The 25,394-nt window shown below is 53.2% G+C and overlaps 1 protein-coding gene across 1 annotated transcript in view; it reads right to left on the bottom strand.

Moving 5' to 3' along the window:
- SEMA6B (semaphorin 6B) overlaps nucleotides 1-7,161 on the bottom strand; it is a 300,458-nt gene extending 293,297 nt beyond the window's left edge. Inside the window, exon 1 of the mRNA XM_085638458.1 lies at nucleotides 6,614-7,161. The gene's annotated coding sequence lies outside the window, so the exon portion shown is untranslated. The remainder of the gene's footprint in view (nucleotides 1-6,613) is intronic.
- Nucleotides 7,162-25,394: the final 18,233 nt, after the last annotated feature.

Raw genomic sequence — 25,394 nt, 5'->3', positions numbered from 1 at the left:
TGGGCAACGCCCACCTACCTGGCCATGGATGGCCTTTGCCACCAAAGGGATCTTGCTCCAACCCTGAAGGGTGGGCAGCATCATTTTACATCCGTGCCCTCTGCCATAAATAAGAGTGGTGACCCTGCTGTCGCCCATGCCTCTACGCTGGAAAGTCAGCGGGGTTCCCCCATTCTCGCCCCTGGCACGGAAGACGGGCAGTGGCTCTTCCTTCCCAACCCCGTGCCCGCACGGTGGGCAGTCACCCCTGGTTGTCCAGTCCAGTAATGTGAGCACTGTGTCTTGCGGATGCCCCCTTCTGTGAGACGCATGCCAGTGCTCGCTGCTTCCTTCCTGGGCCCTAGACGAGAAGGAGAAGGCATGCCCCTAAGGCCGGGCACCGTGCCCACTAACCAGACAAGCCCTAGCGCTCCGCAGTTTGCCAGCCTGGAAGGATATAGCCCCGACCAAGGTGTGCCCCCTCCTCCTGCCCTGTCCGCCCTTCGCCCTGATAATGATGCCCACCCCACCCTCATGCTCAGAATCTACGGTTTATCTGGGGGTGGGGAGGGCTCTGAACCCCCAGACTCACTCCTCTGAAGAGCTGAAGCAGACCTGTGCAGAGGGCAAGGGGTGCACTGGCTCCTCGCTGCCTGCAACCCCGACAACCGGAAACAGGAGCACCCTGCCAGGGAGGAGGGTGCCAGGCTGATTGCACCCTTTAATCATGTGAGGTGCCAAGCAGGGCGAGGGTGGTGGGAGGGGCGCCAAGGCCTCGGGGCAGCGAGCTCCAGGTAGCAGGCAGGGGTACTGCGCATCTCGGGAAAGGGCGGCCCACTGGGCAGTGGAAAGACAGGGTGGCAGAAAGTCGGTAAAGAGGGGGCGACATAACCCCAATGTAAACTACAGGAACATCACTGGGGCAAACCATAGAAAAACACTGCCCACCTCTGGCATAGGTAGCCCCAGGGGTACTGGGCACACCCCGGGTAGAGGCATGGCGAGTTGGCAAAGGGCAGAGGGTGGTCGGGTGCTGCGCGCCCTTGGTACAGCGTACTGGCAGCTCCGGCGGGCACTGGACGGTAAGAACGACGGGCACAGCGCGCCTTAGGTACAGTCTCCAGAGGACAAAGGGCAGCGGGGACGACGGGCACTGCGCGCCGTTGGCACCGGCAGCTCCCGCCGACACTAAACTGTGGAACCCTCGGGTACTGCGTCTCTGTTACTGGCAGCTCCTGCGGGCACTGGACAGTGGGGACGTCGGGCACTGCATGACCTAAGCACAGATATCTGCGGCTGGCACGGGATAGACGAGGTGGGAAGGGATTTGCGCACCGTGAGTGCTGGCAATAGTTTGCGAATGACTTGTGGGTGGCACTGTATGCATGGGGGTGCTGGACACAAGAGGTGGCCCACCTCAAGAGCACGTAACGCCAGAGGGCATCGGCCACAGTGGGTACAGGCGCCCGGTCAGGATGGCATGGAGAAGAGGACGGCAATGCACACCTCAGAGTGGGCCGGGTCTGTGGGCACGGTCGGTAGACCTTTCTTACAGGTCATGGGGAACAGGACGGAGTGACATCTGAAAGCAAGGGGAATGTGTGCCCCCTGCCTGGGCATCGGTCAGGGGGTGGGCGGGGCAGTGCTCTTTGCTGTAGCTGCTTCACTGACGGCAGGTTAAAGGAGGGAGGGGGGTCTATGCAGCTTCAATAGCTGGTGACCTGCGGACGCCGCAGGTCCCTCGGGGCTGTATGCTGTGGTAGGGGCATAGAAGCGCCATCTGAGGCTGTGCATAGGGACCTGGAGGTCACGGCAGGACCCCGCAAGACTGTATGCAGTAGGAGGGCGTAGAAGCGCTAACAGGGGCTGTGCACATGGATCTGGAACCCTATCAGTGGCGCACGAGTCCTGGGTGCCCTATCCGTGGCGCCCAAGCCCTTTGCGCCCTATCCGTGGCGCACGAACCATGTATTCCATGTCTGTGGTGCTCAAGCCCTGTGCGCCCTATCAATGGTACACGAACTATGTGTACCCCATCTGTGGTGCACAAGACCTTTGTGTGCACTATCTGTGGTACACATGTCTTGTGCTCCCTATCCATGGCGCTTGAGCCCTTTGCGGTCTATCCATGGTGCACGAGTCCTGTGCGTCCTATCCGTGGTACACGAGTCCCGTGTGCCCTATTCATGGTGCACGAGTCCTGTGTGCCCTATCCATGGTGCACGAGTCCTGTGCGTCCTATCCGTGGTACACGAGTCCTGTGAGTCCTATCCATGGTGCACGAGTCCTGCGTGCCCTACCCATGGTCCATGAGCCCTCGTTGTGCCCTATCTGTAGTGCATGAGTCCTGTGTGCCCTATCCATGGTGTACGAGTCCTGTGTGCCCTATCCATGGTGCACGAGTCCTGTGTGCCCTATTCATGGTGCACGAGTCCTGTGTGCCCTATCCATGGTGCACGAGTCCTGTGCGTCCTATCCGTGGTACACGAGTCCTGTGAGTCCTATCCATGGTGCACGAGTCCTGCGTGCCCTACCCATGGTCCATGAGCCCTCGTTGTGCCCTATCTGTAGTGCATGAGTCCTGTGTGCCCTATCCATGGTGCACAAGTCCTGTGTGCCCTATTCATGGTGCACGAGTCCTGTGTGCCCTATCCATGGTGCACGAGTCCTGTGCGTCCTATCCGTGGTACACGAGTCCTGTGAGTCCTATCCTTGGTGCACGAGTCCTGTGTGCCCTATCCATGGTGAACGAGTCCTGTGTGCCCTGTCCATGGTGCACGAGACCTGTGTGCCCTATCTGTGGTGCACAAGCCCTGTGAACCCTGTCCATGAGCCCTCGTTGTGCCCTATCTGTGGTGCATGAGTCCTGTGTGCCCTATCCGTGGTGCATGAGTACTGTATGCCCTATCTGTGGTGCACAAGTCCTGTGTCCTATCCATCATGCATGAGCCCTGTTTACCCTATCTGTGGTGCACAAGCCCTGCCTGTGCCCCCTGTGCCCTATCTGTGGTGCACAAGCCCTGTGTACCTATCTGTGGTGTACAAGCCCAGCGTGTGCCCTATCTGGGGTGCACAAGTTCTGTGTGTGCCCTATCCATGGCGCACCAGTCATGTGTGCCCTATCTGTGGTGCACAAGACTATTGTGCGCCCTATTCGTAGTGCATGAGTCCTGTGTGTGCCCTTTCCATGGTGCACAAGCCCTGTATGTGCCCTATCCATGGTGCACAAGACCTGTGTGCCCTATCCATGGTGCACGAGACCTGTGCGCCCTATCAGTAGTGCACAAGTCCGGTGTGTGCCCTATCCGTGGTGCTTGAGTCCTGTGTGTGTCCTATTCATGGTGCAGGAGCCCTCTGCGCCCTATCCATGGTGCACGAGCCCCGGATTCCTGGCACCTCTTGTGGGGGCAGGGAGCTATCAATGATGGGGACATTCATATGTGGTGTGCATAGAAGCTGCAGAATGGTGTTCACACATTAAAGGGGCATGTGCGGGATGTGCATATTACCCTACATGAGGTGCCTGTACCTGGTCATGTGTTCTGTACGAGGTTTCTGGGCTGTATATTTTGTATGATGTGCCTGCACATAGGTTGCATTAGGTGCCTGTACCTGGATTGCATGAGTGCATGTGGAACCTGTACTGTTACTGCACAAGTGCTTGAGGTGCCTGTACTGTGCCTGCATGAGTACATGAGGTGCCTGTACTGTGGATGCATGGGTGCTTGAAGTGTCTGTTCTGTGGATGCATGAGTGTATGGGGTGCCTGGTCCAGGGCTGAATGAGTGAATGAGGTGCCTGTATCTGGGCTGCACAAATGCTCAATGTGTCTATACCTGGGCTGCACAAGTGCTTGAGATGCCTGTACCTGGGCTGCACCAGTGCCTGTGGAGCCTGTACTGTGGATGCATGAGTGCTCGATGGGCCTGTACCTGTGATGCACAACTGCATGAGGTGCCTATACTGTGGCTGCATGAGTGCCCATGGAGCCTGTACTGTGGCTGCACGAGTGCTCGAGGTGCCAGTACCTGAGCTGCACAAGTGCTGGAGGTGCCTGTAATGTGACTTCACGAGTGCTCGAGGTGCCTGTACCTGGAGTGCATGAGGTGGCTGTACCTGGGTTGCACGAGTGCTCGAGATGCCTGTACCTGAGCTGCACAAGTGCTGGAGGTGCCTGTACCTGGGTTGCATGAGTGCTCGAGGTGCATGTACCTGGGTTGCATGAGTGCTTGAGATGCCTGTACCTGGGCTGCACGACTGCTCGAGGTGCCTGCACCTGGAGTGCATGAGGTGCCTGTACCTGGGTTGCATGAGTGCTCGAGGTGGCTGTACCTGGGTTGCACGAGTGATTGAGCTGCCTGTACCTGGGTTGCACGAGTGCTTGACGCACCTGAACCTGGATTGCACAAGTGCATGAGGTGCCTGTACCTGGGTTGCATGAGTGCCTGAGGTGCCTGTACCTGGGTTGCATGAGTGCACAAGTTGCCTGTACCTGGGTTGCATGAGTGCTCAAGGTGCCTGTACCTGGTTTGCATGAGTGCTCTGGGTGCCTGTACCTAGAGTGCACGAGGTACTAGTACATGGGCTGCACTAGTGCTTGAGGAGCCTGTGCCTGGAGTGCCTGAGGTGCCTGTACCTGGGTTGCATGAGTGCCTGTACCTGGGTTGCATGAGTGCACAAGGTGCCTGTACCTGGGTTGCATGAGTGCTCAAGGTGCCTGTACCTGGGTTGTACAAGTGCTTGGGGTGCCTGTACCTGGGTTGCATGAGTGCTCTGGGTGCCTGTACCTGGGTTGCATGAGTGCTTGAGGTGCCTGTACCTGGGCTGCACGAATGCATGAGCCGCCTGTACCTGGATTGCATGAGTGCACGAGGTGCCTGCACCTGGAGTGCTCGAGGCGCCTGCACCTGGAGTGCACGAGGTGCCTGTACCTGGGTTGCACGAGTGCTTGAGGTGCCTGTACCTGAGTTTCACGAGTGATTGAGGTGCTGTACCTGGGTTGCATGAGTGCTTGAGGCGCCGGCACCTGGATTGCACACCTGCACGAGGTGACCTTACCTGGGTTGCACGAGTGCTCGAGGTGCCTATACCTGGAGTGCACGAGGGGCCTGTACTGTAGCTGCACGAGTGCTCGAGGTGACTGTACCTGTACTGTAGCGGCACAAGCCACCCTCTGCACACTGAGTGCGCCCTGCGCATGGTGCGTGCTCCATCTGAGCCGACCCTCTGCAGGAGGTGAACGGCTGCACCTACGGGGCTTCACGTGTGGGCAGCTGGGCGGACGGGTACAGTACATGTGTGTATCCGGGGTGCAGGGGGTGGGAGCGAGCTTCCTGGGTGAATATTGTTCACGTGCTGCAATTCCAGGGTGCGTGTTCCACCTATGTGACTAGGAGGCTGAGACTAGGGGTGCACGTTCCGCGCATTTCGTTTGCGGTGTGTGTTCACGCGGAGCAAATGTGGGGTCCCTGTTTTTCCCCCTAGGATGCGTTATGCTTTGGGGTGGAGCTTGGTTCTTGGATGCATGTTGTTTCTGGGGTGCGTGTTCAATCTTGGGTGCCTGGCAGTCAGGGAGCTTTGACATCGGGGCGCACATTTACTGCTGGGATGGTACAGGAGAGAATCGGGGCGCTTGCAGATCGGGGCGCACATCTGCTGGGGTGGTACAGGAGAGAATCGGGGTGCAGGGAAGGGTCTACAGGCTGTGCAGGGTTCGCGTCGCACAGCTCCTGTGGGGATAACACACTTGGAGACGGGGGGGAAGGTGGACTCGCGCAGCCTGTACAGCGCTTCGGGGTTCACAGCTCCTGTAGGATCACTCGGTGTTCGGGGGCCTGGTATCTCACGCAGCCTCTATAGGGGTTGGGGTGCAAGGCTCCTGTAGGGACGGTACATTTAGAGATCTGGTGCCTAGAGGTTCAGCAGCCTGCGCGGGACTCGGGCGCACAGCTCCTGTAGGGAAGGAACACGCGGGGATCGGGGTGCGCAGCTCCAGCGGATGATAAGGGTTCCTGGTGGCGCACGCAGCCTCTACAGGGCTTCGTGGCGCACACCTCCTCCTATAGGGATGGCACGATCGGAGATCGGGGTCCCTGCGGCGCACACAGCCTTTACAGGGCTTCGTAGCGCACACACCTCCTATAGGGATGGCACACTCGGGAATCGGGGTCCCTGCTGGCGCGCGCAGCTTGCACATGAGTTGGTGGCGCACACACCTCCTATAGGAATGGCACACTCGGAGGTCGGGGTCCCTGCCACGCAGCCTGCACATGAGTTGGTGGCGCACACACCTCCTATAGGGATGGCAGACTCGGAGGTCGGGGTCCCTGCTGGCGCGCGCAGCTTGCACATGAGTTGGTGGCGCACACACCTCCTATAGGAATGGCACACTCGGAGGTCGGGGTCCCTGCTGGCGCGCGCAGCCTGCACATGAGTTGGTGGCGCACACACCTCCTATAGGGATGGCAGACTCGGAGATCGGGGTCCCTGCAGCGCACACAGTCTCTACATGGCTTCGTAGCGCGCACACATTCTATAGGGTTGGCACACTCAGAGATCGGGGTCCCTGCAGGCGCGCGCAGCTTGCAGAGGGGTTCGGGGCGCACAAGCAAGGATCGGGGTACGCATGTCCTACCTTGGGAAGAAGCGGGCTTTCCAAGTCCACGGAGCAGCCCCCGCTCGGTCCAGCAGCAGCCCGGTCTGACTGCGAACTCCACCGCGGCTCCTGCGCGGACCTCCAGCACCTGTCCCTGCCTGGCAGCCTGTCCGGAGGGGGTGGGTGTGGACAGGGGTGGGGGACAGGGCGGAGGAGAGGGAAACAATAGGAGGGCAGGTCCGCGAGTGCCCCCTGTGCACACACCAAGATGCCGACCCCCCCTCGGGGAGCTGGGGGGGTTCAGCCCGACAGCCGCTGCCCCCTGCCCCTGACACTTGGGGGACAGCTGGGCTGCTGTGAAGACAACGGCCCCTTCTTCTCCGGGGGGCTGGCTGCGCTGGCCTCAGGTCCCATCTCCCAGGCCCCTCAGAGGCCCCCGGGGCTCGGGCCCCACGGCTGCCATCCCGGCTGCCCTCAGCCCGCTGGTGCCAGTGTCTGCCCTCGCAGCTCCGGCTGCGCCCCCTCCGGTGCAGGCTCAGCCTCCTGGCGGCTGGCGGCAAGACCCGTCCCGGAGCGCGCGGAGCGGCTCTTCACACCCTGCTATCGCTTTATTTACTGACGGATCGCATCTGATGCCGCACCAGCACCCCTCAAATGTGGGATCGGCCCCCTCTGGCTGACAGCAAGACCCGGTCTGGATCCAGCCTGGAATCAGGTGTTTAATCACCTGGTAATTAATTAAAAGGTTTCTCCTAGCCCTCAACGAGTCGCAATCATTTTCTACATACAATTATCTACGTACTCAACGGGGTGGGGGCGGGGGGTATCAACATGCACAGATCCGACAGTTGCAGTTTTAGTTGCCAATTACTTCTCTGTAAATGCCTTCTTTATCCATATTATTTTAATCGGGGATGTTCGGTTTCTACGTGTCCTTATCCATATCTGTGAAGGTATCAGTGCCCTTGTGAGACAGAGTGATTTGCCCAGGATCGCACATTGCGGCTGAGGGCGGTGAAGCTGGGATTCGAATTTAAGGCCCCAAAAGTTCAATTGTTATTTTTGGGGTTGCCTTGTGTTGTACTGTAGCTGCATTTTCAAGCGCCTTTAGGAGAATTTAACGTCATTGAATATATGTTGCTGTTTTAGTTTATTTTACTACTAATGATAATAATTGCAGTGCCAACAACACTCTGACGTAACATATTACCGTCCCACAAACAACAGACACTGTCCTTAATATTACCCTATATACTTTGTAGGTTAACATGCTTATTAAGAAGTAAAGGATGTTGCACCAACGCTTTTTCGGACAAAGGTGTGCATTAATCCTTCTCCTAAGGATACCCACAGAGTTTAAGAGGGCCCCAAACGTGTAATAATGCCCTGGGAGCCGTGTGGTTTCTCATGTTCCGTCTGTATCTTGAAAATGGATTTAAACCAAGTCTAGTCAGATTCAATAACAATGTAGAGATGTCCTAAATGGGGCTGTGCAGAGTTACCTGGAGTATGTGTCTTGTGAGACACTTAGGCAGGGATTTACTAAACTTTTTTTGTGTGGGCACGCGCGTGGCGCAGTGACTCAAAACATTGCATTGATTCACTTACCATTATAAAAGGCAGTGGGCGCAGCAGAAATGGCGCAGCCCAAACCTCGGCGCAACCCTTAGTCAATCTAGGCCTTATTATGATTTTCAAAAGCAGGCTGGGCCCTAACCATGTGTCTGTTAAACAGTTTGCAGAATGAGGTGGTATGGAGATTTGATGGTCACCCCCAGTGGCGTAGCTAGCCCTTTGGCCACCCGTGGCGGTCCCTGCATTTGCCGCCCCATGGCAGCCGCATTGTGGAGCGGGGGGGGCTTTCAATTGCCGCCTGAGACAGCAGGTAAGAGCCCCCAAAATTCGTGCCATACCCGCCCCCCCCGGACTTGATACACCACTGGCCACCCCCTTGGAGCTTTGCCCGTCTGAATCTCCGATTGGGTGCTTTGCTGCCGCGAGCCTTTTCGGTGCAGTGGACCTGAAGAACCTCCCATGATGCACCTGTCCCGTTAACAGCACCGCTGGCAAGGCGCATTTTTTGAGGATCTGCCCTTGGTATAAATATATGATGCCTGGGTGCTTGGAAGAAACCATTCTCTACTGAGTATCCACCGAGTTCGCGTGAAGAAGCTCTTTGGCTGAGTCCCGGGGCTGAGGCAGACGAGAAAGCAAGAGACACACAATTGATGGACGGAATGCTGAATAAATCAAAAATTCACCCCCAGTCAAGAGATCTGGGTTAAATCCATCATCCTTTTCCTCACCATGCCACCCCAGTTTAGACCTGGCTATATGCAAATCAGCCTTGACCCTGTGCCTCATGGGAACAGTCCAGCCCAAACTGCCAAGCCAGGTCCTCCCTGGACCGGAAACAAGCATCCTAGGACCGGTTTCGGGGTTTCACCCCTCTTCAGCCAGAATAGCTTGATTCCAGTGGCATGGAGAGCACGGGACTCACGTCTGAGCATACGCGTCCCACTCCGGGTGACAAATGCAAAAGAACTATTGCTGGACGGAATGCAGAACAAATCAAAACATTCACCCCCAGTCAAGAGATCTGGGTTAAATCCATCAATCTTTTGGCCACTACACCACCCCAGTTTAGACATGGCCATATGCAAATCAGTCTTGACCCTGTGCCTCATGGGAACAGTCCAGCCCGAACTGCCAAGCCAGGCATTTTGTTGTTAGGATTTAATGGGCATCACTGGCTAATTTGGACATTGCTATGACTATATAATTCATAAACAGAGGTGGTTCCTCCGCTAAGGTGGAGGAGCGTCTCCCCACTGCTCTTTGAGCAGGAAAAATAAAATGATAATAAGTTTCGCAGGTTCGGGCGGGCTAGAGCGAGCGCGGCTAAAGGCACAAGGGGAGGAGCAGTTTGCACACTCCAAGTGCACATAACTGCTTGGCCGGGCATCTTGGCCCGGCCAAACATTCATGCACACTTTACATGTTCCCACACCAGGCTGTATTACACGGCCTGCTTGGGAACCTGCCCAGGCCCCCAGTCCCCATCTGAGCGCTGGTCTGCGACACTCAGACCAATCACAACGCTGCATTGCAGCATTGTGATTGGCTATGGGGAGCCTGGGTGCTTCTTGGTTCCAGGACTCCCAGAAAAGCAGAGGAGAGATGCAGCCAGCGAAAGAGGTAAGTGGTATTTTTTTTTCAATTATTTTGTCCCCCCACCACCCCTCACTCCCCCACCCCCTCATTCCCTGTCAGCCACTGCTGTTCATAAGGTACATGGAGCTGTTGTACTCAATTATTTTAATTGCATTTATATAGCACTAACTACCCCTGACGAGGCGTCAAAGTGCTTTATCCACAAGTAGCACTCTACTCCAGAACCCGAAAAGGATTAGTAGTGCTTTAGCACAGGGAAACAAGAAATTAATTTGAGCGGTGGACATGTTAGTCTGTTATTTGGATTCAAAAGGATAGTGGGGGGATAGAAGAGGGAAGGTTTTGCATTTATATTTATGTAGCGCTCGCTACCCCTGATGAGGTGTTGAAGCGCTTTTCCGAGGGGTAGCATGCTACTCACAACCCAAACAGGATTAGTGGGGATTAGTATTTGGAAATATAAAATTAATTTGAGAGGTGGACATGTAAGTTTGTTAATTGGATTGAAAGGTGTAGAAACGGAAAGACCTCTAAGACCCCATTTATTAACGTGCACAAGCATTTATAGTCGCAAACCACACAATTTCATTATAATTTTTCGTAAGTAACAGGTCTTCCTGTCCCGGCAGATGGTGAAGGAACATTTTGTGCTCGGAAACTTTCAGTACATCATTACACAAGTATAGATTGGAAACCCAGACAGTTAACTATTACACTTACGCCCAAATACAATCACAATGGTGTGCTTTTACTGATGTGGATGAATACTATTTGGGGGCCTACAGGGCCTGTCGCCAATGCAAGCAGGCAGAATGGATCAAGATAGAAATGTACTCGTTGTGCAGGCCTTGCAATGTGTCGCGTTACAGCCAGATTACTAAGCAAAGTGCAAACTCTTATTAGGACTGGCACATGAGATCAAGCAATTAATATACATTTGCATATAATTCCCATCATCATTGAATTATCACAATGTCAACCTATATAACATGGATGCCACCTGTATCATTCAAACTTAGCTTCCACATTCCCGTCCTTTTGATAAACCATGATGATGTCTTATTCAGACATTTTTAAATTTTCTGTTTTTCGTTGTCTTGTTCATCCTGCACTCCCTTCAGGTATCATCTGTTCACCCTGCCATAAGTCTCATTACCCAATGAGTTAACATTTCTGTTGCATCAGGTGTTTATCATTGCATTGAGACAGGTGGGCATACTTGTATCAGTACACATAAGGTGAGGAGTCCCACTACTCCTATTAATAGGACTTCTAGTAGCCAGGAACCCCACCCCAGAACCAATTTCCAATTGAACCCCACAGTTCACCTATGTGTATTCCCTTTGCCACTTTCTGCACCTTGTGTATGTTGTCTACCTCACGGTGTATGTTGTTTCTGTTTTCCGGTATGAATACACTGCAAAATTGATGGATGACCTGACAGACTCCTCCTACTTTGGCAAGAATGGTGTCGAACGCAATTCTATATTGTATTACTACTTCTCTCATAGCAGTAAGTTCTTCTGTGATGTTGCCTGGGGCTGCTGCTGTGGAGTCTGCTAAGTCTTCAATATGATTTGCCAGTTGGTATATTCTGACAGGATTGTAAATTTGTCCCACGGGTGGTATCATAAAGCCGAATGCTGTTAGCATGCGGTCCACCCATGGCCCAGTTCTCTTGAAACGGTCCCTTACCCTTGCTTTCGGACTTATGAGTGACAACTGGACTACATGGGTCGACTGGGGTATCACAAGGGATAGATAGCGGCTACCATACCATCCCTCTGGCTCGAAAAAGAATGTGTGTTCTTCATATACAAAGAACACACCTTTATAGCCTACCAGCCTAGGGGAAAGTTGTGAAATCCCTTGTTTCAAACCCTCAATATTAGCCTAGTAGGAGCAGTTGCTGGTGCCCATGTTAATACTTGACTTCTGCACTGTCTTGCGTTTTCCTCCACCCGTCGATATTCGGGTATTATCCCTGGTGTTTCTAATACACCAGGGTGCTCTTATCGTGTTAGTACCCTAAGACTGGGGATAGGCAGGTCCTCCGCCCTCTTATCCCCTGGAATGGACCATGTTCCCTGGTAGGGCCCATCACCCATTTTTCTTCCTTCACCTTTCTTAAGCTGGTCAATAAGTGACTGGTCACCCTTATCAAGTTTCATGTTCTGGCAAAGTGAATTATCATGTGTGTTCAATTCTGCAGCCATTTTTCTTCGTTTTCCGGACACTGCTTCCATAACCCTCTACCCCTTCATCTTTACGCTGAGCCTGCTCAATGAAGTCTGCCATTATCTTTTTTCAATTTTTGCAGACACGTTCTATTGCTCTGTTAGCATGTCTCTGAACAAAGTACACGCAACCGCTTTTCCCAGTGTCAGAACATTGTATCTAGCTTGTTCGTCAGCAGATGTTGGTAGATGTGTGCAAACATAACAGTTGGATACATTCATTGCTTCTGCGTAGAAATTTACTATTTGAACATATTTCTTCTCTGCATAATTTTCCCAATTTGCTTTTTTACGGCTATCCTGCCGCATCATTTGTTCTGATTCCCCAACTTCTTCAATCTCTACTTGTTCACCTTGGAAAAACAGGTCTGTGTCATTTATCATTGTCTCATGGTCAGGGCTTGGTATCGCAATGTGATCAGAATACACTATAAGGAGCGTCGTTATTACAGTGGCAGGAATGGGGGTGAATGTTTCTAGTAGCACCCATGGCCATTTTCTCTCAGTGTTCCGAGAATCTTGAGGCATTGTTCCGGTCGTTGGTACGTGTGGCTAGATGGAAGAATGTCTGATCTTCTGTTACACTATCACCCTTTTCGAAAGTCTGCTGAGGAAGGATGCAGATCTTCAGAGATGAGACCTGTAAACAGAAAAGTAACCGTTGGTGCCTGTCTTCAAGTAATTCGAGAGGTTAACTAGCACTTCGATTAGTCAGGCACTTTAATATGACGAAAACAAAGTGATGAGAAATAAAATACAGATGTCTTGTTGTGACAGCTTGTAGACTGAGAGGTTGGGGCGTTGATGTTCCAGACATTGGGGCCCGCTTATACACTCTTCCTTTCTCTGCTGTGTGCAGCAGTGTAGCCCTCAGGATGAACTGGGGGTGCCTTTCTCACTTGGTACCTTTTGTGGAACGCAGGTTGTAACAAGGCTGTCCTTGTTGTGGTGCAGGGGAAGGCACTGGAGGCTCCTGTGGTGGCGGTGGTGTTACTGCTTTTTTTGTATGAGAGCCATGGATCCAGTAAGTCATGCCCTCACAATTGACCGCTGTTGTGTTGTCAACAGGACCTGATATGGCCCCTTCCACCGAGGTTGGAGACAGTGCCGTCTGGTGTGGACTTTTATCCAAACCCAACCCCCTAGCTGGAGGCCGTGGGCTGCTGATGTCTCTGCTTCAGGAAGGGCCTGAAGCACCTGACGATGAAGATAACAGAAAGTCTCTGTTAGTCTTTTGGCCAGTGCAGGTCCCTCAGGTGGCCGGAGATGTGGCTGCGTCGGGGGATGTCCAGAATGAGTCGGGCGGAGGCGTTCTGGATGCGTTGGAGTCTTTTCTGTAGCTTGGCTGTGGTTCCGGCGTAGAGGGTGTTTCCGTAGTCCAGTCGGCTGGTGACGAGGGCCTGGGTGACCGTCTTCCTGGTTTCGGTCGGGATCCATCGGAAGATCTTGCGAAGCATGCGAAGGGTGTGAAAGCATGATGAGGATACGGCGTTGACTTGTCTGGTCATCGAGAGGGAGGAGTCCAGGATGAAGCCCAGGTTGCGTGCATGGTCTGTTGGCTTGGAGGCGGTGCCCAGGGCTGGGGGCCACCAGGAGTCGTTCCAGGCGGAGGGTGATGGTCCCAGGATGAGGACTTCCGTCTTGTCTGAGTTCAGTTTCAGGCGGCTGTTCTTCATCCACTCGGCGACATTTTTCATCTCTTCGTGTAGACTGGTTCTGGCGGTGTCGGGGATCTCTGGTGAGGGAGAGGATCAGCTGGGTGTCGTCGGCGTAGGAGATGATGTTGAGGTTGTGTTGGCGTGCGATGGCGGCTAGAGGTCTCATGTAGACGTTGAAGAGGGTGGGGCTGAGTGATGATCCTTGCGGGACTCCACAGATGACTTTGGTGGCCTCGGATCGAAACGGGGGGAGGCGGACTCTCTGTGTTCTTCCGGCGAGGAATGAGATGATCCACTTCAGTGCCTTCTCTTGGATGCCGGTGTTGTCGAGGCGTTGGGCTAGGGTGCGGTGGCAGACAGTGTCGAATGCTGCGGAGAGGTCCAGGAGGATGAGTGCCGCTGTTTCCCCGTTGTCGAGCAGGGCTCGGATGTCGTCGGTGGCTGCGATGAGGGCAGTCTGGGTGCTGTGGTTGGCTCTGAAACCGGACTGCGAGGGGTCGAGGGATCTGTTCGTCTCGAGGAAGGCGGCAAGCTGTTTGTTGACGATCTTCTCGATGACTTTGGCGGGAACATCATCTGTTATAGGGTCATCGATGGCATACTCAGAGGGAAGCAGACAAGTGGGGTTCAAGGTGGTGCATCTCTTTATAATGATGTGGGGTGTTAACAATGTGAGTTTGTATCTAGTGAGGCGTGCATTTGTCAGATGCTGCACTTTTGGCATGTGGAACATGTAGGATCAGGGTGTGTGCTAGGACTATGTTCTCTGACTGTTCTACTGCCAGGGCAGCTGATGCTACGCTCTTAAACATGGCGGCAGTGCTGCAGCGACAGGGTATAGAGTAACCGAGAAGCAGGCCACCGGGCGGTAGAAAGAGCCATGCTTTTGTGCCAGCATCCCCAGTGAACAACCTCCCTTCTCGTGGCAAAACAGGCGGAAATCTTTGATGTAATCTGGGATGCCTCATGCTGGTGCTGTACACAAAGCATTCTTTAGTGACACCAATACTTTTTCACAGTCTGGGGACCATGGCACTGTTTCGGGCATGTCTTTGTGTGTGAGGGCTTGGAGCGGGTGTGCAATCAAGAAGTTAGGGATCCAGAGCATACAATATCCTGCTACTCCTAAGAAGGCTCGGACCTCTTTCTGTGTGCGTGGTCTTGGGAAATGCGTGATAGTAGCTATTCTGTCTGGTAGTACTTTACTTGTCCCTTCTGATAATTCGTATCCCAGATATTTCACTGTTGGTAAACAGAACTGTAATTTCTTTGGTGGGACCTTCTATCCCTTCTGTGCCGAGTGACAGAGCAAAGTCACTGTGTCGTCTGTACAGGCTGCATGTGATGGTGATGTTAGCAGTAAGTCATCTATATACTGAACTAAGGTGGAGCCCCCGATAACTTCAGGGAATCTAATTTTTATTCCTATAGCACTTGCTACCCCTGATGAGGCGTTGAGGCGCTTTTCGGGGGGTAGCACTCTACTTCGGAACCCAAACAGGATTAGTGGGGAATTTGTATTGGGGAATATGAAATTAATTTGAGTGGTGGACATGTAAGTTTGTTAGTTGGATTGAAAGGGGTAATAGAGGAATAGAAGAGGGAAGGATGTAGAATTTTTAAATGTATTTATTGAGCTCATAGCAGTAGGGGGAGGTTTGGGATGAGTAAAGGGGAGGTGGAGGGGAAGAGTCGGAGGAAAGGGTTTAGAAAGGCTTGTTTGGGAGATCGGAATAGTAAAAGAGGTATGAGATGATGTTAGGAGGGGTAGAGGAGGGAAGAGTCCAGAAAGGGTTATTTTGGAGATCGTAGTAGTGGTATGGGGTTTGGTATGAATGAGACAGTGGAGGTAGAAGATGTATTGATAGAGGTATAGGTTGAGAAATAGGGTAGTGCATTGGAGAGAGTAGTAGAATGAGGTTTGAGATGAGTCAGAGAGTTGAGGTAGAGGATGTATTGAGGGAGGAATAGGGTGAGGTATAGAGTAGTGCATTGAATATGCTGAAGTAGAAGCAGAGTAAAAAATATAAAGATACAGAAGTCCATGGAAGGTATAAGGAAGGTAATATATGTAAATTAAAGTTGCATTTAATAAACTCAGACTTTCAAGTGTTGCCCTATTTAAAGTGTTTTTTTTGTTTTGTTATTCAATGGTGAATCAATTGTAGATAGTTATGATAAAAGATTTATTTATTTATGCAGTCACCTATATACATGTTAAACATAGAATAATATAACCAATAGTAATATGTACATTTGTTAAGTAGAACTAACGAATATCTATATATATATAAGAACATATTTGTTGTACACATTTATACAAAGCAATGCACATATGTAGGCACAGATCTAGAGTGCAAATAAATGCTCATATACAAAGGGATATGCTGCATATTTCTGTTTGCGTACGGTGCTTATGTGGGGAAAAGCCAACTCTTGAGTAGTTTTCTGAAGTAAGGTGGTTATCCGTGGATCGTATGTTTGGGTAAAAGAGTTCCATAGTTTGGCTGCTTGAATAGAGAAGGGTGTGCCACCCATGGTTTTTTTCTTGTATCTTGGGATTTTGAGACGAGATGCCACCCTAGAACAGAGGTTTCTATGATTAATGTGTTTGGTGATTTTATTCCTGATGAAGGGCAGTCTCATTCCATGTATCGCTTTGTGGGTGATACAAAGCAGCTTGAATGTGACTCTTCTGGCAACCGGTAACCAATGCAGGGCTTTCAAGGCAGGGGAGATGTGGTCTTGCGGCTTTATATGTAAGAGTAGTCCGGTAGCGGAGTTCTGAATCAGTTCTAGTATTTTCATAGTCGTTAAAGGTGATCGGTGGTAGAGGCTATTGGCGTAATCGAATTTGGACAGAACAAGAGAGATGGTAGCCTGGACCTTGTGTGGAAATCCTAGGTGGGGGGAGATTTGTCGCAGAGTTTTTATAGTGACAAAACTTGATCTTTCAAGTTTGTCCACTTGGGCATTCATTGATAGCTTGGAGTCCATGGTCATTCCGAGGGTTCTTACTTCCTTTTATACTTGAGGCGGTGTTCCCAGATCATCAGGCCATGCGGCGAGTGGGCCATAATGTCTCCAATCGCCACTCGTAAGTATTTCTGTTTTGGAAGCATTCAATTTGAGATGGCTCCGTGTCATCCACTGATCCACGGCTCTGAGACAACTGAAAATCGGTGCATATCTAATATCTTGGGGGCTTTCCAGTTGAAGGAGTATTTGCGTGTCATCTGCATAGTTATAGCACGTGAGGCGAAATTGATTGATCAGTGCCGATAATGACTTCATGTAGATGTTGAAAAGCCTGGCTGAGATAATAGAGCCTTGAGGGACCCCAGCTTTTGTGCAGTACGGTTTGGACGAGAAAGGGGGGTATGGATGACATTAGTTCTGTCCCGAAGGTAGGATGTGATCCAGTCGAGAGCAGTCCACTCAGTGCTGGCTTTGTAGAGTTTTTGAATCAGAGTGTCATGGTCAACCGTGTCAAAGGCAGCCGAGAGGTCCAAGAGAAGTAGTGCAGCAACTCCGTTCCAGTCAACTGGGTTCTTAAGGTGGGAATTAAACTGATTTTTTTCTGATGCTTAGACACTTTTATTGCTAATTTTTAAGGTGAACTGTGATTGTCGAGAGAATCAGTAAACTCTTTTTTTATTTTTTATTTATGCTGACTGTATCTTAATGACTATATGGAAGTTTTTTGCATACAAATTCTGAAATGATCTTGAAATGGATGGAAGTCTGTAGGTGATGTGAGCTTGCGTGAGAGTCAAGATGTCCGGTGCCACGCTTTCTGTCCAGTTCCTGGGCACAAGAGCAGCGCTAGGATGGGTACTGTTGTATCTCCCAACAGCCCAAGGACACAGGACACCGTTTACTGCAAAGGTCATCCAAGGGGCCCTTTGTATTCTTAACTATCCAGAGGTAGGTGGTCGAGGTTTACTCCTGGAGGTGGTAAGGCGCATGGTCTCAGATCAACTGTAAAACAATACAGCCCACAATACAACAAAGTACATTTCCAGACAGACATATTCAATTTAAAGAGAATAAAGGCCTTCTCTAGAGTTGGAGATGCAATATTTCACCAATCTGTCAGCTCTAATTAAGCCTGTTTGAAATTTTAATCACGCAAAAGTAATTGGAGTAATTTTGGTAATTTCGAATTACTCTTTTGAGGCAAAATGACTGAAATTTACGCAATTACACCCATTCCTGTAATTATGAGTAATTTCTACAGCAGGGGCACAGGGACAATGAATTTAGCGAGCGCGAGCAGCTGCTGTCTGCTACTTTTCGTGTTCTGTTGCATTTAGCACTATTCTACTATCACAAAATGGAGGGACAGAGGAGGAGTGACTGCTGCTCTGGACGGAGCTCTCCTTCGCCTCACCCGAGGCCCAGGACCTGCACCGGAGGGACTGAGGAGGAGTGACTGCCGCTCTGGACTGACCTCACCTTCGCCTCACCTGAAGCGCTGGAGCCTCTCTGGAGGGACAGAGGTGGAGGAGTGAGTGCCGCTCTGGACTGACCTCACCTTCGCCTCACCTGAAGCGCTGGAGCCTCTCTGGAGGGACATAGGTGGAGGAGTGACTGCCGCTCTGGACTGACCTCACCTTCGCCTCACCTGAAGCGCTGGAGCCTCTCTGGAGGGACAGAGGTGAAGGAGTGACTGCTGCTCCGGAATGACCTCACCTTCGCCTCACCTGAAGCTCTCAAGCCGCTCCAGAGGGACAGAGGAGGAGGAATGACTGCTCTTCTGGACTGACCTCTCCTGAAACTCACCTGACGCTCTGGACAGACTCCGGAAGGACAGAGGAGGAGTGACTACTGCTCCAGGCTGACTTCTCCTTTGCCTCACCTGGAGCCTCTCTGAAGGGACAGAGGTGGAGGAGTGACTGCTTTCTGGACTGACCTCTCCTTTGCCTCACCTGAAGCGCTGGAACCTCTCTGAAGGGACAGAGGTGGAGGAGTGACTGCTGCTCTGGACTGACCGCACCTTCCGTTCTCCTAAAGCGCTAGAGCAGCTTCCGAGGGACACAGGAGGAGGAGTGACTGCCACTCTGGACTGACCTCTCCTTTACCTCGCCTGAAGCTCTGGAGCCGCTCCGGAGGGACAGAGGAGGAGGAGTGACTGCTGCTCCGGACTGACCTCACCTTCGCCTCAGCTGAAGCTCTGGATAGACTCCGGAGGGACAGAGGAGGAGTGACTACTGCTCCAGACTGACTTCTCCTTTGCCTCACCTGAAGCACTGGAGCAGCTCCTGAGGGACACAGGAGGAGGAGTGACTGCCGCTCCGGACTGATCTCTCCTTTGCCTCACCTGAAGCGCTGGAGCCTCTCTGGGGGGACAGAGGTGGAGGAGTGACTGCTGCTCCGGACTGACCTCACCTTCGCCTCACCTGAAGCTCTCAAGCCGCTTCAGTGGGACAGAGGAGGAGGAATGACTGCTGTTCTGGAGTGACCTCTCCTTTGCCTCACCTGGCGCTCTTGACAGACTCCGGAGGGACAGAGGAGGAGGAGTGACTGCTGTTCTGGACTGACCTCTCCTTTGCCTCACCTGAAGCGCTGGAGCCTCTCTGGGGGGACAGAGGAGGAGGAGTGACTGCTGCTCCAGACTGACCTCACCTTCGCCTCACCTGAAGCTCTCAAGCCGCTCCAGAGGGACAGAGGAGGAGGAATGACTGCTGTTCTGGAGTGACCTCTCCTGAAACTCACCTGACGCTCTGGACAGACTCTGGAAGGACAGAGGAGGATTGACTACTGCTCCAGACTGACTTCTCCTTTGCCTCACCTGAAGCACTGGAGCAGCTCCTGAGGGACACAGGAGGAGGAGTGACTGCCGCTCCGGACTGACCTCTCCTGTGCCTCACCTGAAGGGCTGGAGCCTCTCTGGGGGGACAGAGGAGGAGGAGTGACTGCTGTTCTGGACTGACCTCTCCTTTGCCTCACCTGAAGGGCTGGAGCCTCTCTGGGGGGACAGAGGTGGAGGAGTGACTGCCGCTCTGGACTGACCTCACCTTCGCCTCACCTGAAGCGCTCGAGCCTCTCTGGAGGGACATAGGTGGAGGAGTGACTGCTGCTCTGGACTGACCTCTCCTTCGGCTCTCCTGAAGCGCTAGAGCAGCTCCCGAGGGACACAGGAGGAGGAGAAGTGACTGCTGTTCTAGACTGACCTCTCCTTTGCCTTACCTGAAGCCTCTCTGGAGGGACAGAGGTGGAGGAGTGACTGCTGCTCTGGACTGACTTTCCTTCGCCTCACCTGAGGCACAGGACCTGCTACTGAGGGACTGAGGAGGAGTGACTGCCACTCTGGACTGACCTCTCCTTTGCCTCACCTGAAGCGCTGGAGCCTCTCTGGAGGGACAGAGGTGGAGGAGTGACTGCTGCTCTGGACTGACCTCTCCTTTGCCTCACCTGAAGCGCTGGAGCCTCTCTGAAGGGACAGAGGTGGAGGAGTGACTGCTGTTCTGGACTGATCTCTCCTTTGCCTCACCTGAAGCGCTGGAGCCTCTCTGGAGGGACAGAGGTGGAGGAGTGACTTCTGCTCTGGACTGACCTCTGCTCTGGACTGACCTCTCCTTTGCCTCACCTGAAGCGCTGGAGCCTCTCTGAAGGGACAGAGGAGGTGGAGTGACTGCTGCTCTGGACTGACCTCACCTTCGGTTCTCCTGAAGCGCTAGAGCAGCTTCCGAGGGACACAGGAGGAGGAGTGACTGCCACTCTGGACTGACCTCTCCTTTGCCTCACCTGAAGCACTGGAGCAGCTCCTGAGGGACACAGGAGGAGGAGTGACTGCCGCTCCGGACTGACCTCTCCTTTGCCTCACCTGAAGTGCTGGAGCCTCTCTGGGGGGACAGAGGTGGAGGAGTGACTGCTGCTCCGGACTGACCTCACCTTCGCCTCACCTGAAGCTCTCAAGCCGCTCCAGAGGGACAGAGGAGGAGAAATGACTGCTCTTCTGGACTGACCTCTCCTGAAACTCACCTGACGCTCTGGACAGACTCCGGAAGGACAGAGGAGGAGTGACTACTGCTCCAGACTGACTTCTCCTGTGCCTCGCCTGAAGCACTGGAGCAGCTCCTGAGGGACACAGGAGGAGGAGTGACTGCTGTTCTGGACTGACCTCTCCTTTGCCTCACCTGAAGCGCTGGAGCCTCTCTGGGGGGACAGAGGTGGAGGAGTGAGTGCCGCTCTGGACTGACCTCACCTTCGGCTCACCTGAAGCGCTGGAGCCTCTCTGGAGGGACATAGGTGGAGGAGTGACTGCCACTCTGGACTGACCTCTCCTTTGCCTCACCCGAGGCCCAGGACCTGCTCCTGAGGGACTGAGGAGGAGTGACTGCGGCTCTGGACAGACCTCTCCTTCGGCTCTCCTGAAGCTCTCGAGCCGTTCCAGAGGTAAAGAGGTGGAGGAGTGACTGCTGTTCTGGACTGACCTCTTTTGCCTCACCTGAAGCGCTGGAGCCTCTATGGAGGGACAGAGGTGGAGGAGTGACTGCCGCTCTGGACTGACCTCTACTTCGCCTCACCTGATGCTCTGGACAGACTCCGGAGGGACAGAGGAGGAGTGACTACAGACTACTGCTCCAGACTGACTTCTCCTTTGCCTCACCTGAAGTGCTGGAGCAGCTCCCGAGGGACACAGGAGGAGGAGTGACTGCCTCTCCAGACTGACCTCTCCTTCTCCTCACCCGAGGCCCAGGACCTGCTCCAGAGGGACTGAGGAGGAGTGACTGCTGTTCTGGACTGACCTCTCCTTTGCCTCACCTGAAGCACTGGAGCCTCTCTGGAGGGACAGAGTTGGAGGAGTGACTGCTGTTCTGGAGTGACCTCTCCTTTGCCTCACCTGAAGCGCTGGAGCCTCTCTGGGGGACAGAGGTGGAGGAGTGAGTGCTGCTCTGGACTGACTTCTCCATCGGCTCTCCTGAAGCACTAGAGCAGCTCCCAAGGGACACAGGAGGAGGAGTGACTGCCACTCTGGACTGACCTCTCCTTTGCCTCACCCGAGGCCCAGGACCTGCTCCAGAGGGACTGAGGAGGAGTGACTGCCGCTCTGGACTGACCTCTCCTTTGCCTCACCTGAAGCTCTCGAGCCGCTCCAGAGGGACAGAGGAGGAGGAATGACTGCTGTTCTGGAGTGACCTCTCCTTTGCCTCACCTGGCGCTCTTGACAGACTCCGGAGGGACAGAGGAGGAGGAGTGACTGCTGTTCTGGACTGACCTCTCCTTTGCCTCACCTGAAGCGCTGGAGCCTCTCTGGGGGGACAGAGGAGGAGGAGTGACTGCTGCTCCAGACTGACCTCACCTTCGCCTCACCTGAAGCTCTCAAGCCGCTCCAGAGGGACAGAGGAGGAGGAATGACTGCTGTTCTGGAGTGACCTCTCCTGAAACTCACCTGGCGCTCTGGACAGACTCCGGAAGGACAGAGGAGGAGTGACTACTGCTCCAGACTGACTTCTCCTTTGCCTCACCTGAAGCGCTGGAGCCTCCCTGGGGGGACAGAGGTGGAGGAGTGACTGCTGCTCTGGACTGACCTCACCTTCGCCTCCGCTGGAGCCTCTCTGGAGGGACATAGGTGGAGGAGTGACTGCCACTCTGGACTGACCTCTCCTTTGCCTCATCTTAAGCGCTGGTGCCTCTCTGGGGGGACAGAGGTGGAGGAGTGACTGCTGTTCTAGACTGACCTCTTCTTTGCCTTACCTGAAGCTCTGGAGCCTCTCTGGGGGTACAGAGGAGGAGGAGTGACTGCTGTTCTGGACTCACCTCACCTTCGCCTCACCTGAAGCGCTGGAGCCTCTCTGGGGGGGACAGAGGTGGAGGAGTGACTGCCACTCTGGACTGACCTCTCCTTTGCCTCACCTGAAGCGCTGGAGCCTCTCTGGAGGGACAGAGGTGGAGGAGCGACTGCCACTCTGGACTGACCTCTCCTTTGCCTCACCTGAAGCGCTGGAGCCTCTCTGGGGGGACAGAGGTGGAGGAGTGAGTGCCGCTCTGGAGTGATCTCACCTTCGCCTCACCTGAAGCGCTGGAGCCTCTCTGGAGGGACATAGGTGGAGGAGTGACTGCCACTCTGGACTGACCTCTCCTTTGCCTCACCTGAAGCGCTGGAGCCTCTCTGGGGGGACAGAGGTGGAGGAGTGACTGCTGCTCTGGACTGACCTCACCTTCGCCTCACCTGAAGCACTGGAGCCTCTCTGGAGGGACATAGGTAGAGGAGTGTCTGCTGCTCTGGACTGACCTCACCTTCGCCTCACCTGAAGCACTGGAGCCTCTCTGGAGGGACATAGGTAGAGGAGTGACTGCTGCTCTGGACTGACCTCACCTTCGGCTCTCCTGAAGCGCTAGAGCAGCTCCCGAGGGACACAGGAGGAGGAGTGACTGCCGCTCTGGACTGACCTCTCCTTTGCCTCACCCGAGGCCCAGGACCTGCTCCAGAGGGACTGAGGAGGAGTGACTGCCGCTCTGGACTGACCTCCCTTCTGTGGCACCTGGATTTTGGGCGGGATCTAGGTGGGGTATTTGCTTTCTCCGGATTGAACCTGTGGTCCGAGGATCTCACTGGAATCTTCCAGATCAGAGGTGGAGTTTGCAGATCTCAGTCTTCTGGAGAGGAGGAGGCAGCATTGGTCTGGAGGTGAGTTCCATTGGCGGGTGAGGTCTGGCCTTGTAAACTTCCGCTCCTGAAGGCTCCCCTGGGAAGAGAAGGCCTGCGAGGGCCCCGTGGGCAAGCGTTCTTTCTCTTTCCTGCTGGTGCACTTGAAGTGAGAACCCCAAGAGGGCTGCCGCCTTGTTTGCAAGCCTTGCCTGTGTCCAGGGCCACTGGAATTATGTGGTTCTGCAGCTGCAGTGTTTTCAGCGCAATTATAGATTTTGCACATTTGCCACATGATCCAGCATCAGATGCATCATTTGCAGCTTCTAGCAAAAAAAACATTTTCCAGCTTGAATGGATCAAAAGTTACTGAAAACACAGTAACCTATTTTCCACGCAAACGGAGACCTTTCGCAAAGACTTAAAGGTCCCTCTAGATGGTTATTGCTGAATTTAGAAATTAAATTAGTACCAGTGAAGTGAAATCTTAGCACAGACACGTGTAAGAACGTCACAATAGCGAAGGAATACTATATTTTCACTCACATAATTTAGCAACCCTGCCGCATAATTTGATCGTCCGTGCTGCATAATTGAAGTGGCCCTGGCTCGGTCCCACCCCTGATTGCCTCAGAAGCGAGCCTCAGAAGCCAATGAAGCCATCCCCCAGAATCCTTAACCCTGCCAGCAGAGGGCGTCTGCCGCACCCGGCCTCGCGCCTCCATCACACTCTTTTCTCACACTCCCCGGCTGTTTCTGTTAATGTTTAATCTTGGATCCAACTGGAAGAGTCTCCTTTGCTTCTCTGTCTGCCATGCACCTTTTCTCATTCAGGGCCCCCTGGTATATTGCTTTAAACCGCTCCCTCTCCCCCAAACCAACCACAATTTAGCTGTATCTTTTAGGTTTGTTTTTATTGCATTTGTATAAATCGCGAATTTACCCGAATGTCTTTCGAGCACTTTACCCGAGAACGAGATAACATTCCAGTGGGGAGATTAAGTGTTTTGCCCAGGATCACTGGGGCTCGAGCCGAGGCCGGGACTCGGACCTGGACCTGGTTCCCCAGTTCCAAGGCCAGAGCCTTCCGTGCACTCCGCCTTATGGTGGCCCAAACTGCAATCACACCCCTCATTTCTCAAGGACTATACACTTTCTACAAAGGTCCCACCTTGGATCACCAGGGGGCCCCTACCGTTGTGAAACGTAGTGCACTAAACCTCAGGGGGGCGAGGTGGCCCGTGGGGGGCTTGCTTCTACTCCACCGCACTATTAACACCCTGTAAACACCCTCCCCGGGGGAGTCGCTGTATCCTGTGTCTTCCATATGTCTTGTTCTGGGATGATCCCCGGCAGAGACGTTTTAAGGCATGGGCAAAGTGGGCTCTAGCCCAGGGCCCCAACCTTTGAGGGGGCCCCCTAATAGAGCCAGCTCTATTACAAATAGTTTGCAGAGAAATGTTGATTTTATGTTTCATGTAACATCCATAAAAAAGCTTCTTTTAGATCATAGCAGGACCTGACATATAAGAAATGGGAGAGTGTAACAGAGATAAATTATTTGCAGTCATATTAGGGAGCTGCTGCTGTTACAATAATAAAAACAATACCTCACTATCCCTGAATATTAGATGTAAACATATTTAGAATTTGGACCAGTACATTTATGCACTGTCAGTGACCTGGCCAAAGAGGGCATAAAAGACTTGAAACTGGATCATAAATTCAAAACTATTCCGAACAGGGGCCCCCGGATACGTTTGGCCCAGGGCCCCCAAAATCCTTAAAACGCCCCTGATCCCCGGGGGTGAGAGGGTCGGCCTGCAGACCTTTGTACATGAAGAAGGCGCAAGCGATGGCTTTAGTGTTCTCTACGCTCTGGCGCCTAGAAGCTGTCCAGCACCCAGAGTGCGCTATACGCCTACTTCCAGCACACTGGCTCTTCCTCTGTAAGCCCCGCCTCCCGCGCGAGCCCGGCCCAGGATCACGTCCCCGCGCGCCTCCGGTCCACGCTTTAATGCAATGTGGTTTATCCTCATTCAATTATTTCTGGTAATGTGTATTGATGCCCCTTGTAATCCACAATAATAAAAAATAAGCGCGTAATTACACGCTCATAACTCCCGAACTTAGAACCCACCACATTCCTGCTGCAT

Source organism: Triturus cristatus, chromosome 12 (genome assembly GCF_964204655.1).
Source record: "Triturus cristatus chromosome 12, aTriCri1.1, whole genome shotgun sequence".
In the NCBI taxonomy this organism is placed as follows: Eukaryota; Metazoa; Chordata; class Amphibia; order Caudata; family Salamandridae; genus Triturus; species Triturus cristatus.
The sequence above is the reverse complement of the archived record's forward strand: the minus strand, read 5'-3'. Positions and strand labels throughout refer to the sequence as shown.